The 16,406-nt window shown below is 38.2% G+C and overlaps 1 protein-coding gene across 1 annotated transcript in view; it reads left to right on the top strand.

Annotated features, from left to right (window-relative positions):
- KLHDC4 (kelch domain containing 4) overlaps positions 1 to 16,406 on the top strand; it is a 264,047-nt gene that overhangs the window by 96,978 nt on the left and 150,663 nt on the right. The gene's annotated exons all lie outside the window — the stretch shown is intronic.

Below are 16,406 nucleotides of genomic sequence, written 5' to 3'. Positions count from 1 at the left end.
TACAATTTTAAAGATCTTTTTAATTTACTTATTTACTTCTCTTATCAAATTACCTTTTTGTATTTTTTGTTGAAGGAGCAGTAGTGCACTACTAGGAGCTAGCTGAAAACATTGGGTGAGACAGTGACGAGGCATAAATGTGCAGCAACCAATCAACAGCTAGCTCCAAGTAGTGCTTTGCTGCCTCTGAAAATACCTAGGTATTCTTGTCAACAAAGGATACAGAGAGAAGGAAGCCAATAATATAAGTAAATTGGGAAGTGCTTTAAAAATCTGTGCTTTATCTAAATCATGAGGTCACAGGGATAGAAAAGTGAACATTCAAATGTGTATAGGTGCATTTCAATTTGAAAAATAAGCACAGTACACTGTAAAATTATTTTTCCATTTAAGTATTTTCAATGACTTGTTATACCAGCTGCAGTGTATAAAATGTATGAGAAATTGCGTTTTCAGTTTTGTGTATACCAAGTAGCTGGTTTTATGATTTTAAACCGCAGCCCATTACAATGGGTTGAACTTAAAAGTAATATCAGGTCTCATTATGTTATCACTTTGTGTACATACACTTGCTTCCTTATCTTATATTTGTGGAAAACCAAAGCTTTCATTACTTAAACTATCCTGCACCCCACTGGTAGTGTAGTTTCTTCTGCTGGCTGTGATTACTTAGCTTTATCAATAGCCTAGACTCCAGTATAGAAACGTTCATAATAGGGGGGGGATACCATAGGCTTAATCAGCCATTTCAAATGCTGAGACTAGGTAAAGGAGCTACTTGTAAACCATTTAATACACTCCAGTAGGTAAAATGGATAATTGGGAATAATTTAAAGGGTAGAAACATTTTGGGTGAACTGTGCTTTTAATTTGTGTAACACAAACCACTCCTTACACTGTGGGCAGGGGTGGTGTTTAAATACTGGTGCAAAAAAAAAATCCCATAGTCAGGAGCACTCAATGAAAACTTTAATTTTATTTTCCATATTCAATTAATAGGCAATACAAAAGCAATATTCAGTCATATAGTGTCAACCACCTGGCTAGTGGAGCTTCCGTGTTTTGGCTGCACGCCGTAGTCATAGCTGTTTAAATACTGGTACACTGCTCCTCGCAGCATATGTGCGTATACCACTGAGAAACAGCAATAACTTTTACTTAAATAATTTCCTTTCATAAGGCAGGGAGAGTCTTCGACTTCATTCCTTACTGTTGGTAAATACAACACCTGGCCACCAGGAGGAGGCAAAGACACCCCAGCAAAAGGCTTAAATATCCCTACCACTTCCCCTATCCCCCAGTCATTCTTTGCCTTTAGGAGGTGGCAGAAGATTTGGATAGTCCTTTTATGGGTATGTTCCCTTCAAGAAAGGACTGGAGTTTTAAGTAATCATATCATCCTCTCAGTGAGAGTATTGATGAAAGTTAGTGTCTGGAGATGCAGGGAAAGTTTTTCTGCGAACCCTAACAGCTCCTGAGCAATCAGTGTTGACGAGTTTCACTGCTTGCTGTTACACACTCAAGTCCATGTCAGAAGCGTAGCTGCAAGACTGTCAAACTTGAGAGGCTGTGCCTGTTCCACAGCATGGATCCTGGAGATAAGACCATTTTATATATAAACATTTGTACAGGGTCGCAGTGTGGCTCCTTTATGCCTTGATAGGATCAAGGGTTAATATCTCCTTCAGGGAAATTATTTGAACAGCGAGGGGTTATTTATTACTGCTTTAATGTGAGAGTTTTTGGGCTCATAGACTGTGCTTTTGGCTTGGAACAAACAGGTTTCACTTTAGTTTTGTGTGTTGCGCAGCTAAAAATAGCTTAGCTCCTTTTTCATAGCAGGGGAAGTCCTGTCCGACACACCACGTGACCTGGTGCAGTCTTTCCATTTTCCTACAACTTTGCTGCAAACATCACTCCTAGGGAGAGAGTTGCATTGTTGCTGTCTGGGTCTAGGAAGTGGTGAGTGCCCCAGTCATTGGGATTCTAAAGGTGCTGTTTTTTGAATAAAGCTTTTACTTTTTGTCTGTCCTTCTGTGAATATATATTAGCTATGGAGGACTCTGATATTACATAAGAAGGTTCCGCTTCTTCTGTACTGATTAATAATTCCTGTTTATATGACCAAGGTTTGCCCACATGCTCAATTTTGTTCCATTTGCCTAAGCACTATTCTAAAGTCTAAGAAGGGAGACAAGCCTGCTAATACTCATAGCGCTATGAGTATTAGCAGTCCTCTCTTCCGATCAACATATTGGAACTCCGGGCAATCTTCAATTCCTTAAAGGCTTGGCCCTTTCTGGGTTCATCCCAATTTATTAGAATTCAAAATCTAGATTCTCTGAGGCTGACTGAGTGGGGATTAAATGCTTAGTCTTAGCCAAGAGAGGGTTTTCTGAGAGTGTTATTGAGACTCTGGTTCAAGCTCGTAAGCCAGTTACTTGTATCTACCTTAAAGTGTGGAGGACTTACTTGTACTGGTGTGAGGAGTGTGGCTTTTCCTGGCATAAGGTTAAGGTTGCCAGAATTTTATCTTTTCTCCAGGATGGACTGGAGAAGGGGCTACCTGCTAGTTACCTGAAGGGAATATTGGCCCTGTCGGTGTTACTGCACAAGAGATTGGCTGAACTTCCGGATGTGCAGTCCTTTGTTAAGGCTCTGACTAGGATCAGACCTGTGTTTAGATCTGGGGCTCCGCCTTGGAGCCTAAATTTTGTTCTTAGTGTTTTGCAGCAGGCTCCGTTTTAGCCTATGCATACTGTTGACATTAAATTATCTTGGAAGGTTCTTTTATTGCTGGCTATTGCCTCTGCGCACAGAGTTTAAGATTTCTGCTTTACAATGTTTCTCCCTAAGGTGGTGTCGGACTGTAACATTAATCAAGAAATTATTGTTCCTTCCTTGTGTCCTAATCCTTTTGCAGCGAAGGAACGCTTGCACCACAATCTGGATGTGGTTTGCGCCTTGAAGTTCTATCTTCAGGCTACTAAGGAACTCAGACAATCTTCCACTTTGTTTGTCATCTATACGGGGAAGCGTAAGGGGCAAAAGGCTACTACGACTTCCCTATCTTTCTGGTTGAGGAGTGTCATCTGCTTAGCTTATGAGACAGCGGGAAGACAGCCTCTTGAGAGGATAACTTCTCTTTTCACTAGGGCAGTGGCTTCCTCCTGGGTTTTTAAGAACAAAGCTTCAATGGATCAGATTTGTAAAGCGGCTGGTCCTTACACACTTTTTCTAAATTTTACAAGTTTGATGGGTTTGCTTTGGCTGAAACAGCTTTTGGGAGAAAAAGTTTTGCAGGCTGTGGTGCCCTTAGAATAGGGTCTGACTCTTTGTTTTATTCATTCAGTGTCCTCTGGAGCTTGGGTATAGTTTTCCCAACAGAAAGGAATAAAGTCTTGGACTCTCCCTGCCTTATGGAAGGAAAACATAATTTATGCTTACCAGATAAATTATTTTCCTTCCTGGCAGAGAGAGACCACAACCCCGCCCATAATTTATTTTTTGATGGGCGGCTCTCTTTTTATATTATTTCTTCTGCACCTTTATACCCTGACGTTTCTCCTACTTTTCCTTGTTCCCTCGGCAGAATACCTGGGGGATAGGGGAAGTGGGAGGGATATTTAAGCCTTTGGCTGGGGTGTCTTTTCCTCCTCCTGGTGGCCAGGTGTTGTATTTCCCAACAGTAAGGAATGAAGTTGTGGACTCTCCCTGCCAGGAAGGAAAGGAATTTATTTTGTAAGCATAAATTATGTTTTTTGCTAATGGAAGTATATTGTAAAAAATGTTTCTACTTCAAATTGAAAGGTAACCATGCACTTTTCAATTGTGACCTTTTCTATCCCTTTAATTTTGACTTTATAGTATCTTTAAATATTCAATAAAGGGTCATTAAAAGGGACCGAAAACCACCAAATTTTCTTTCATGATTTGGATAGAACATACAATTTAAAAACAACTTTCCAATTTACTTCAATTATCAAATTTGCTTCATTCTCCTGTTATCCTTTGCTGAAGGAACAACATTGCACTACTGGCAGCAAGATGAACACATCTAGTCAGCCAATCACAAAAGACAAATGTGTGCAGGCACCAATTAGCAGCAGCTCCCACTAGTGTAGGATATGTGCGTATTATTTTTCAACAAGGGATACCAAGAGAACAAAATAAAAAAGTACCGCCACACAAACAATAGTAATCAAGGGCTATATATATAAAAAATATGCATCTTTATTGTAAATTCATTAAAAAAGGTACAAGACTAGTAAACACCCTGACTAGTTCGTGCTCCACTGAGCACTTAATCATAGGGTAGGTTTGCTTAGCACACTCTCCCTATTTAAAGGGAAAGAGCACTAAATAATTAATCATTTAAAAAACAATACCGAAGTATATACAAATTTTACAAAAAATTATCTTAAAGGGACACTGTACCCAAAATTTTTCTTTCTTGATTCAGATTGAGCATGAAATTTTAAGCAACGTTCTAATTTACTCCTATTATCAAATTGTCTTCATTCTCTTGGTATCTTTATTTGAAATGCAAGAATGTAAGTTTAAATGCCGGCCCATTTTTGGTGAACAACCTGGGTTGTCCTTGCTGATTGGTGGATAAATTCATCCACCAATAAAAAAAAGTGCTGTCCAGAATACTGAAACCAAAAAAAAGCTTAGATGCCTTTTTTTTCAAATAATGATAGCAAGAGAACGAAGAAAAATTGATAATAGGAGTAAATTAGAAAGTTGCTTAAAATTTCATGCTCAATCTGAATCACAAAATATTTTGGGTACAGTGACCCTTTAAGTACAAATGCTATGGTATTAGAGAGAGAATGAATGAGCAATATAAACTACAACTGTATAATTTATACAAAAGATATTCAAAAAATATTCAAAATGTATCCAGCATAGTCATTGCAGAGCCGTATACCAGTAAACAAATACAAGCACACCCCTGACTTAGTCCACAATGGAACTTGCTATAATACAATGAAGTATTAATGGAATGCAAAAAACGCATACAATATATTATTACACTAATGCATGAGAATATGTCAACCAAAAAAAATGGAAACATCCCAAAACACAATGGCATATATATATATATATATATATATATATATATATATATATATATATATATGTATATGTGTGTGTGTGTAATCTGAATCATTCAACAAAATAACTCATGTTCCATTCACGGTTCAGACCCAGAGGGGTGACAGTCCTCAATCTATATATCCAATATAGTTCTTGTTTTAATAACAACTTATTTCTGTCACCTCCCCTGGGTGGAAGAGATACTCGATCAATGACCTGGACCCTCATATTGAAAGTATTAGTCATATGTGTCAAATTAAAATGCCTGGCCACTGCAGATTCCTTAACATACTCTCTAGTGTCCCTTATATGTTCTCTGATTCTTGATCTCAATTCTCTGGTCGTTTGACCTGTATATTGCAATGAGCAAAATTTACTCTCAAGAAGATAAACTACAAAAGTGGCTCTACAATTGGCGTAGAACTTGTGTGTGAATTCATTACCTGTTATGGTGCTCCTAAAGCCATTACCCACATGTATAAAACCACAAGTAATAAAAGGCCCATAGCCACACTTGTAGGTCCCCTTCCTTTTGATCCAATTACTTCTATCAATATGATTAGAATGAACTAAACTAGGAGATAATCTAGAAGACAAAGTGGAAGGTCTTTTAGGCACAAATTTACAAGCCCCTGTGAAGGATCTAAGAATAGCATCCTCCTCAAGTAAATAAAGATTCTTTTTCACAATAGAACATACTTGATAAAACTGGCTTGAATATTCTGTCGAAAAGACCACTGTCTCCTGGGTTATAGTATCCTTTCTCCGTGTGCCCTGAGTCATTTCAGACTGTGACTTTTTCTTAATTTTGTTATATGTTCGATTAAGTTCTTGTTCATCATAACTCCTCATCTTTAGACGTTCAATTAATGCTTTAGCTTGCTGTTCAAATAATTCATTGGAATTAAGCATATTTTGAAAATAGAAGGGAATTTAAATGTCTCTTAAAATCGGAATCATGCAAGTTTAATTTTGATTTTCCTATCCATTTAAGTCCTTTTCTTTCATGTAATTAGCAAGAGTCCATGAGCTAGTGACGTATGGGATATACATTCCTACCAGGAGGGGCAAAGTTTCCCAAACCTTAAAATGCCTATAAATACACCCCTCACCACACCCACAATTCAGTTTTACAAACTTTGCCTCCCATGGAGGTGGTGAAGTAAGTTTTGTGCTAGATTCTACGTTGATATGCGCTACGCAGCAGGCTGAAGCCCGGTTTTCCTCTCAGAGTGCAGTGAATGTCAGAGGGATGTGAAGAGAGTATTGCCTATTTGAATACAATGGTCTTCCTCTAGGGGATCTATTTCATAGGTTCTCTGTTATCGGTCGTAGAGATTTCTTCTGCTACCTCCCTTTTCAGATCTACGATATACTCTTATATACCATTACCTCTACTGATTCTCGTTTCAGTACTGGTTTGGCTATCTACTATATGTAGATGAGTGTCTTAGGGTAAGTAAGTCTTATTTTATTTATGACACTCTAAGCTATGGTTGGGCACTTTATATGTAAAGTTCTAAATATATGTTTTAAACTTATATTTGCCATGATTCAGAATATTCAGTATTCCTTCTTTCAGACTGTCAGTTTCATTTTTTTGAAATGCTTTAATTTATTGCGTCATTTTTGGCGCAAAATTTTTGTCATTTCCGGCGCCATAGTTGACGCCAGAAGTTTGTTCATGGTTGCGTCATTTTTTGACGCGTGTGTGTTACAGACGTTTTTTTGCGCCAAAAAATGTGGGTGTCATTCATGGCGCCAAAAAATGTGGGCGTTATACTTAGCGCCACTTTTTTTCACATTATTTAAGTCTCATTTTTTTGTTGCTTCTGGTTACTAGAGGCTTGTTTGTTTTGCATTTTTTCCCATTCCTGAAACTGTCATTTAAGGAATTTGATAATTTTGCTTTATATGTTGTTTTTTTCTATTACATATTGCAAGATATTTCAAACACTGTTCCTGTATCAAGAAATGCTGAGGGATTCCTGTTGACTGATATCAGTCCTACCAAAGCTAAGTTCATTTATTTTAATGTTATGAATGTTTAGCTATGGTTTGTAATAAGTTATCATGATAAACTTTTACATGCAGAATCCATTAGTATTTATGCTTTATATATTGCTATTCTTTTTACATCTTATGTACAAGATATACTTAGAAATTTATAAGAATGTTTTTCTGATTCTATTTTAAAGGCTATGTCTGATATCCCGCCTTCTAATAAAATTTCTTTCATGTAATTAGCAAGAGTCCATGAGCTAGTGACGTATGGGATATACATTCCTACCAGGAGGGGCAAAGTTTCCCAAACCTCAAAATGCCTATAAATACACCCCTCACCACACCCACAAATCAGTTTTACAAACTTTGCCTCCCGTGGAGGTGGTGAAGTAAGTTTGTGCTAGATTCTACGTTGATATGCGCTTTGCAGCAGGCTGGAGCCCGGTTTTCCTCTCCGTGTGCAGTGAATGTCAGAGGGATGTGAAGAGAGTATTGCCTATTTGAATTCAATGGTCTCCTTCTACGGGATCTATTTCATAGGTTCTCTGTTATCGGTCGTAGAGATTCATCTCTTACCTCCCTTTTCAGATCGACGATATACTCTTATATACCATTACCTCTACTGATTCTCGTTTCAGTACTGGTTTGGCTTTCTACTACATGTAGATGAGTGTCCTGGGGTAAGTAAGCCTTATTTTCTGTGTGACACTCTAAGCTATGGTTGGGCACTTTTATATAAAGTTCTAAATATATGTGTTTAAACATTTATTTGCCTTGATTCAGGATGATCAATATTCCTTATTTCAGACAGTCAGTTTCATTATTTGGGATAATGCATATGAATAAAACATTTTTCTTACCTTAAAAATTGACTTTTTTCCCTGTGGGCTGTTAGGCTCGCGGGGGCTGAAAATGCTTCATTTTATTGCGTCATTCTTGGCGCGGACTTTTTTGGCGCAAAAAAATTCTTTGTCATTTCCGGCGTCATACTTGTCGCCGGAAGTTGTTCGTGTTTGCGTCATTTTTTTGACGTTTTGCGCCAAAAATGTCGGCGTCACCGGATGTGTGCGTCATTCTTGGCGCCAAAAGCATTTTGGCGCCAATAATGTGGGCGGATTTTTGGCGCCAAAAAAATGTGGGCGTCATTATTGTCTCCACCTTTTTTCTCACATTATTTAAAGGGACTTTATACACTCATTTTTTCTTTGCATAAATGTTTTGTAGATGATCTATTTATATAGCCCATAAAGTTTTTTTAAAAAATAACTGTATAGTTTTGCTTATTTTTAAATAACATTGCTCTGATTTTCAGACTCCTAACCAAGCCCCAAAGTTTTATGTGAATACTGTCAGCTACCTTCTCCAGCTTTCTGCAGTTTGTGTAAAGGGTCTTTTCATATGCAAAAGAAGGGGGAGGGGGGTGTCTTATTTGCCACTTGCAGTGGGCTTTCCAACTACCTTTTCAACAGAGCCAAACTGACAGCTTCTAAGTAAGTTTTTAAACCGTTTTATACTGGATTTTTATATCAGTATCTGTGCATCTTATTCTTTATAGTAGTGTCTATTACATGCAGTTATATGAAAAAATACTGTCCCTTTAAGTCTCATTTTTCATTTGCTTCTGGTTGTTAGAGGCTTGTTCATTGGCATTTTTTCCCATTCCTGAAACTGCCTTTTAAGGAATTTGATAGATTTTGCTTTATATGTTGTTTTTTCTCTTACATATTGCAAGATGACTCAGATTGACCCTAGATCAGAAGCTACTTCTGGAAAAACACTGCCTGATGCTGGTTCTACCAAAGTTAAGTGTATCTGCTGTAAACTTGTGGTAACTGTCCCTCCAGCTGTAATTTGTGATGAATGTCATGATAAGCTTGCTAATGCAGATAGTATTTCCATTAGTAATATTCCATTACCTGTTGCTGTTCCATCAACATCTAATACTCAGGATGTTCCTGTTAATATAAGAGATTTTGTTTCTAAATCTATTAGGAATGCTATGTCTGTTATTCCTCCTTCCAGTAAACGTAAAAGGTCTTTTAAAACTTCACATTTTTCAGATGAATTTTTAAATGAACATCATCATTCTGATTTGTCGGTTTCTGATGATGATTTTTCTGGTTCAGAGGATTCTGTCTCAGATATAGACACTGATAAATCTTCATATTTATTTAAAATGGAATTTATTCGTTCTTTACTTAAAGAAGTTTTAATCGCATTAGAGATGGAGGAATCTAGTCCTCTTGATACTAAATCTACTAAGCGTTTAAATTCGGTTTTTAAACCTCCTACAGTTATTCCGGAAGTTTTTCCTGTCCCTGATGCTATTTCTGAAGTAATTTCTAGGGAATGGAATAATCTGGGTAATTAATTTACTCCTTCTAAAAGGTTTAAGAAATTGTATCCTGTGCCATCTGACAGATTAGAGTTTTGGGACAAAATCCCTAAAGTTGATGGGGCCATCTCTACTCTCGCTAAACGTACTACTATTCCTATGGCAGATAGTACTTCCTTTAAGGATCCTTTAGATAGGAAAATTGATTCCTTTCTAAGGAAAGCTTATTTATGTTCAGGTAATCTTCTTAGGCCTGCTATTTCTTTGGCTGATGTTGCAGCAGCTTCCACTTTTTGGTTGGAGGCTTTGGCACAAGTGTCAGATCATAATACTCATAGCATTGTTAAACTTCTTCAACATGCTAATAACTTTATTTGTGATGCCATCTTTGATATCATTAGAGTTGATGTCAGGTATATGTCTTTAGCTATTTTAGCTAGAAGAGCTTTATGGCTTAAAACTTGGAATGCAGATATGTCTTCTAAGTCAACTTTGCTTTCCCTTTCTTTCCAAGGTAATAAATTGTTTGGTTCCCAGTTGGATTCTATTATTTCAACTGTTACTGGGGGGAAAGGAACTTTTTTACCTCAGGATAAAAAATCTAAAGGTAAATATAGGGCTGCTAATCGTTTTCGTTCCTTTCGTCAGAATAAGGAACAGAAGCCTGATCCTTCCCCTAAAGGAACAGTTTCTGTTTGGAAACCATCTCCAGTCTGGAATAAATCCAAGCCTTTCAGAAAGCAAAAGCCAGCTCCCAAGTCCACATGAAGGTGCGGCCCTCATTCCAGCACAGCTGGTAGGGGGCAGATTACGATTTTTCAAAGACATTTGGATCAATTCGATTCACAGTCTTTGGATTCAAAACATTGTTTCACAAGGGTACAGAATAGGTTTCAAGGTAAGGGCTCCTGCAAGAAGATTTTTTTCGTTCTCGCATTCCAATAAACCCAGTGAAGGCTCAAGCATTTCTGAAATGTGTTTCAGATCTAGAGTTGGCTGGAGTAATTGTGCCAGTTCCAGTTCTGGAACAGGGTCTGGGGTTTTACTCCAATCTATTCATTGTACCAAAGAAGGAGAATTCCTTCAGACCAGTTCTGGATCTAAAAATATTGAATCGTTATGTAAGGATACCAACATTAAAAATGGTAACTATAAGGACTATTCTGCCTTTTGTTCAGCAAGGGCATTATATGTCCACAATAGATTTACAGGATGCATATCTGCATATTCCGATTCATCCAGATTACTATCAGTTTCTGAGATTCTCTTTTCTAGACAAGCATTACCAGTTTGTGGCTCTGCCGTTCGGCCTAGCAACAGCTCCAAGGATTTTTTCAAAGGTTCTCGGTGCCCTTCTATCTGTAATCAGAGAACAGGGTATTGTGGTATTTCCTTATTTGGATGATATCTTGGTACTTGCTCAGTCTTCACATTTAGCAGAATTTCATACGAATCGACTTGTGTCATTTCTTCAAGAACATGGTTGGAGGATCAATTTACCAAAGAGTTCATTGATTCCTCAGACAAGGGTAACCTTTTTAGGTTTCCAAATAGATTCAGTGTCCATGACTTTGTCTCTGACGGACAAGAGATGTCTGAAATTGGTTTCAGCTTGTCGAAACCTTCAGTCTCAATCATTCCCTTCGGTAGCCTTATGCATGGAAATTCTAGGTCTTATGACTGCTGAATCGGACGCGATCCTCTTTGCTCGTTTTCACATGCGACCTCTTCAGCTTTGTATGCTGAACCAGTGGTGCAGGGATTATACAAAGATATCACAGTTAATATCTTTAAATCCGATTGTACGACACTCTCTGACGTGGTGGACAGATCACCATCGTTTAGTTCAAGGGGCTTCTTTTGTTCTTCCAACCTGGACTGTGATCTCAACAGATGCGAGTCTGACAGGTTGGGGAGCTGTATGGGGGTCTCTGACAGCGCAAGGGGTTTGGGAATCTCAGGAGGCGAGATTATCAATCAACATTTTGGAACTCCGTGCGATTTTCAGAGCTCTTCAGTCGTGGCCTCTTCTGAAGAGAGAATCGTTCATTTGTTTTCAGACGGACAATGTCACAACCGTGGCATATGTCAATCATCAAGGGGGGACTCACAGTCCTCTGGCTATGAAAGAAGTATCTCGGATACTTGCTTGGGCGGAATCCAGCTCCTGTCTAATTTCTGCGGTTCACATCCCAGGTATAGACAATTGGGAAGCGGATTATCTCAGTCGCTAGACTGTTATTTCTTCAGATTGTTCAAATCTGGGGACTTCCAGAAATAGATCTGATGGCCTCTCATCTAAACAAGAAACTTCCCAGGTATCTGTCCAGATCCAGGGATCCTCAGGCGGAGGCAGTAAATGGATTGTCACTTCCTTGGAAGTATCATCCTGCCTATATCTTTCTGCCCCTAGTTCTTCTTCCAAGAGTGATCTCCAAGATTCTAAAAGAGCGTTCGTTTGTTCTGCTGGTGGCTCCAGCATGGCCTCACAGGTTTTGGTATGCGGATCTTGTCCGGATGGCTACTTGCCAACCTTGGACTCTTCCATTAAGACCAGACCTTCTATCGCAAGGTCCTTTTTTTCCATCAGGATCTCAAATCATTAAATTTAACCCCTTAATGACAGAGGACGTGCAGGGTACGTCCTCAAAAAAAAAAGGCAGTTAACGCCTGAGGACGTACCCTGCACGTCCTCGGTGTGGAAAGCAGCTGGAAGCGATCCTGCTCGCTTCCAGCTGCTTTCCGGTTATTGCAGTGATGCCTCGATATGTAGGCATCCTGCAATAACCTTACATGGCCATCCGATGCAGAGAGAGCCACTCTGTGGCCCTCTCTGCACCGGACATCGATGGCCGGTATCGTTGGTGGGTGGGAGCCGACTTGGGAGGCGGGTGGGCGGCCATCGGTGTGCCGTGTGACGTCGATGGGGGCGGGACCTTCGGGGGCGCGCACGTGCATGGAGGGTGGCGGGCGGGAGCGGGTGGGAACCGCTACACTACGGAAAATGAATAAAAAGTAAAATGTTAAAAGTGGCCTAAACACAAAAAGAGATCGTGGAGGGGTGGGGGGGTTGGTTTTTGTGTGGGGGGGGAAGCTACACTACAGAAAAGTCTAAAAAATGTAAAACAAAAACATTTTTTCTTCTAAACTGGGTACTGGCAGACAGCTGCCAGTACCCAAGATGGCGCCCATTAAGTTAGAGTGGGAGGGTTATAGAGCTGTTTGGGGGGATCAGTGAGGTTGGGGGCTAAGGGGGGATAGTACACAACAGCATATGTAAATATGCTTTAAAAAAAAAAACACCAAAAAATACAAATATAGCTTTTATTTTAGTACTGGCAGACTTTCTGCCAGTACTTAAGATGGCGGGGACAATTGTGGGGTGGGGGAGGGAAGAGAGCTGTTTGGGAGGGATCAGGGGGTCTGATGTTTCAGGTGGGAGGCTGAGCTCTACACTAAATCTAATATTAACCCTGCAAGCTCCCTACAAGCTACCTAATTAACCCCTTCACTGCTAGCCATAATACACGTGTGATGCGCAGCAGCATTTAGCAGCCTTCAAAATACCAAAAAGCAACGCCAAAGCCATATATGTCTGCTATTTCTGAACAAAGGGGATCCCAGAGAAGCATTTACAACCATTTGTGCCATAACTGCACAAGCTGTTTGTAAATGATTTCAGTGAGAAACCTAAAATTTTGAAAAATTTTACGTTTTTTTAATTTGATCGCATTTGGCGGTGAAATGGTGGCATGAAATATACCAAAATGGGCCTAGATCAATACTTGGGGTTGTCTACTATACTACACTAAAGCTAAAATTACCCAAAAAGCTCCCTACATGCTCCCTAATAAACCCCTTCACTGCTGGGCATAATACACGTGTGGTGCGCAGTGGCATTTAGTGGCATTCTAATTACCAAAAAGCAACACCAAAGCCATATAAGTATGCTATTTCTGAACAAAGGGGATCCCAGAGAAGAATTTACAACCATTTGTGCCATAATTGCACAAGCTGTTTGTAAATAATTTCAGTGAGAAACCTAAAGATATCAGTGTTCTAATGTAACTAGCGCTAATTTTGACAAAAAAATGGTTTGGAAATTTCAAAGTGCTACTTGTATTTATTTCCCTATAACTTGCAAAAAAAGCAAAGAACATGTAAACATTGGGTATTTCTAAACTCAGGATAATATTTAGAAACTATTTAGCATAGGTGTTTTTTGGTGGTTGTAGATATGTAACAGATTTTGGGGGTCAAAGTTAGAAAAAGTGGGGTTTTTTTCATTTTTTCCTCATATTTTATAATTTTTTTATAGTAAATTATAAGATATGATGAAAATATTGGTATCTTTAGAAAGTCCATTTAATGGCGAGAAAAATGGTATATAATATGTGTGGGTATAGTAAATGAGTAAGAGGAAAATTACAGCTAAACACAAACACCGCAAAAATGTAAAAATAGCCTTGGTCCCAAACGGACAGAAAATGGAAAAGTGCTGTGGTCATTAAGGGGTTAAAGGTATGGAGATTGAACGCATGATTCTCAGTCATAGAGGTTTCTCTGACTCCGTAATTAATACTATGTTACAGGCTCGAAAATCTGTGTCTAGGAAGATATATTATTGAGTCTGGAAGACTTACATTTCTTGGTGCTCTTCTCATCAATTTTCCTGGCATTCTTTTAGAATTCCTAGAATTTTACAATTTCTTCAGGATGGTCTGGATAAAGGTTTGTCTGCAAGTTCTTTGAAAGGACAAATTTCTGCTCTTTCTGTGCTGTTTCACAGAAAGATTGCTAATCTTCCTGATATTCACTGTTTTGTACAGGCTTTGGTTCGTATAAAACCTGTCATTAAGTCAATCTCTCCTCCTTGGAGTTTGAATTTGGTTCTGGGGGCTTTACAAGCTCCTCCGTTTGAACCTATGCATTCTTTGGATATTAAATTACTTTCTTGGAAAGTGTTGTTCCTTTTGGCCATTTCTTCTGCTAGAAGAGTTTCAGAGTTATCTGCTCTTTCTTGTGAATCTCCTTTTCTGATTTTTCATCAGGATAAGGCGGTGTTGAGGACTTCATTTAAATTTTTACCTAAAGTTGTGAATTCTAACAACATTAGTAGAGAAATTGTTGTTCCTTCATTGTGTCCTAATCCTAAGAATTCAAAGGAGAGATCTTTACATTCTTTGGATGTAGTAAGAGCTTTGAAATATTATGTTGAAGCTACTAAAGATTTTAGAAAGACTTCTAGTCTATTTGTTATCTTTTCTGGGTCCAGAAAAGTACAGAAGGCCTCCGCCATTTCTTTGGCGTCTTGGTTAAAGTCTTTGATTCATCATGCTTATGTCGGGTAAAACTCCACCTCAAAGGATTACAGCTCATTCTACTAGGTCAGTTTCTACTTCCTGGGCGTTTAGGAATGAAGCTTCGGTTGATAAGATTTGCAAAGCAGCAACTTGGTCTTCTTTGCATACTTTTACTAAATTCTACCATTTTGATGTATTTTCTTCTTCTGAAGCAGTTTTTGGTAGAAAAGTACTTCAGGCAGCTGTTTCAGTTTGCTTCTTCTGCTTATAATTTCAGTTTTTTTCATTATAAGATTAAAACTTATTTTGGGGTGTGGATTATTTTTTCAGCGGAATTGGCTGTCTTTATTTTATCCCTCCCTCTCTAGTGACTCTTGCTTGGAAGTTCCACATCTTGGGTATTAATTATCCCATACGTCACTAGCTCATGGACTCTTGCTAATTACATGAAAGAAAACATAATTTATGTAAGAACTTACCTGATAAATTCATTTCTTTCATATTAGCAAGAGTCCATGAGGCCCACCCTTTTTTTTGTGGTGGGTATGATTTTTTTGTATAAAGCACAATTATTCCAATTCCTTATTTTTATGCTTTCGCACTTTTTTTCTTATCACCCCACTTCTTGGCTATTCGTTAAACTGATTTGTGGGTGTGGTGAGGGGTGTATTTATAGGCATTTTGAGGTTTGGGAAACTTTGCCCCTCCTGGTAGGAATGTATATCCCATATGTCACTAGCTCATGGACTCTTGCTAATATGAAAGAAATGAATTTATCAGGTAAGTTCTTACATAAATTATGTTTTTTAGGTATTTTTCAAACTTCTTTTTTAGTTGATGAAGTTTCAAATGACCAACAACATAATTAATTTTCCTTCTCTGATGGTGTTTTTGTCTCATTCAGAATTTTTCTTCATCAGATATTGACACTAACAAATCTACTTTTTTATTTTTTAATAGAGTATATTTGTTCTTTGTTCAAAAGGTGTTGATTATTTTGGATATTGAAGTAACTAGTTCTTTTGATTTTAAAGACTAGCTAACATTTAAATTCTGCTTATTTATCTTCTGTGGTTTCTTCAGAGGTTTTTTTTCCAGTTCCTGATACTAGGGAATGGAATAGGCTGAGAATTTTCTTTTAGTCCTTCTTTAAGGTTTTTAAATTGTATTCTTTGCCGGCAGTTAGTTTTCAGTTTTGAGGAAAGATTCCCCAAGTTAATGGGGCTATCTCTACTCCTGCTAAATATACTATTATTCTTTTAGCAAATAGTATTTATTTTTTTCCTTCAGATGGTTGTATCTTATTTAAGGAAAATTATTTTCAGGTACTTTTCTTAGACCTGTAATTTATTTGGCTGATGTTGCAATTGCTTCATCTTTCTGGTTGGATACTTTAAGATCAAGTATCGGATTATGATTTGTTTAGCATTGTTAAAAGGACAAAATCTACTACTCATTTGAAGTTCAGACTAAGTGCTATTGCATTGTCTTGTTATCTTGCATTTGTTGATTGTGCAAGTCCAGTGTGTTGACTGGTCCTTTAATTTGATTAACATGCTAATAATTTAATTTTTTCATCTCTGGTTCTTCTTTTTAGAGTGATTTTCAAAATTATCAGAGAGCAATCTTTGGTGTGACTGGTGGCTCCAGCATGGCCACAC

This window comes from Bombina bombina, chromosome 1 (assembly GCF_027579735.1).
Source record: "Bombina bombina isolate aBomBom1 chromosome 1, aBomBom1.pri, whole genome shotgun sequence".
NCBI classification, from domain to species: domain Eukaryota; kingdom Metazoa; phylum Chordata; class Amphibia; order Anura; family Bombinatoridae; genus Bombina; species Bombina bombina.
The sequence above is the reverse complement of the archived record's forward strand: the minus strand, read 5'-3'. Positions and strand labels throughout refer to the sequence as shown.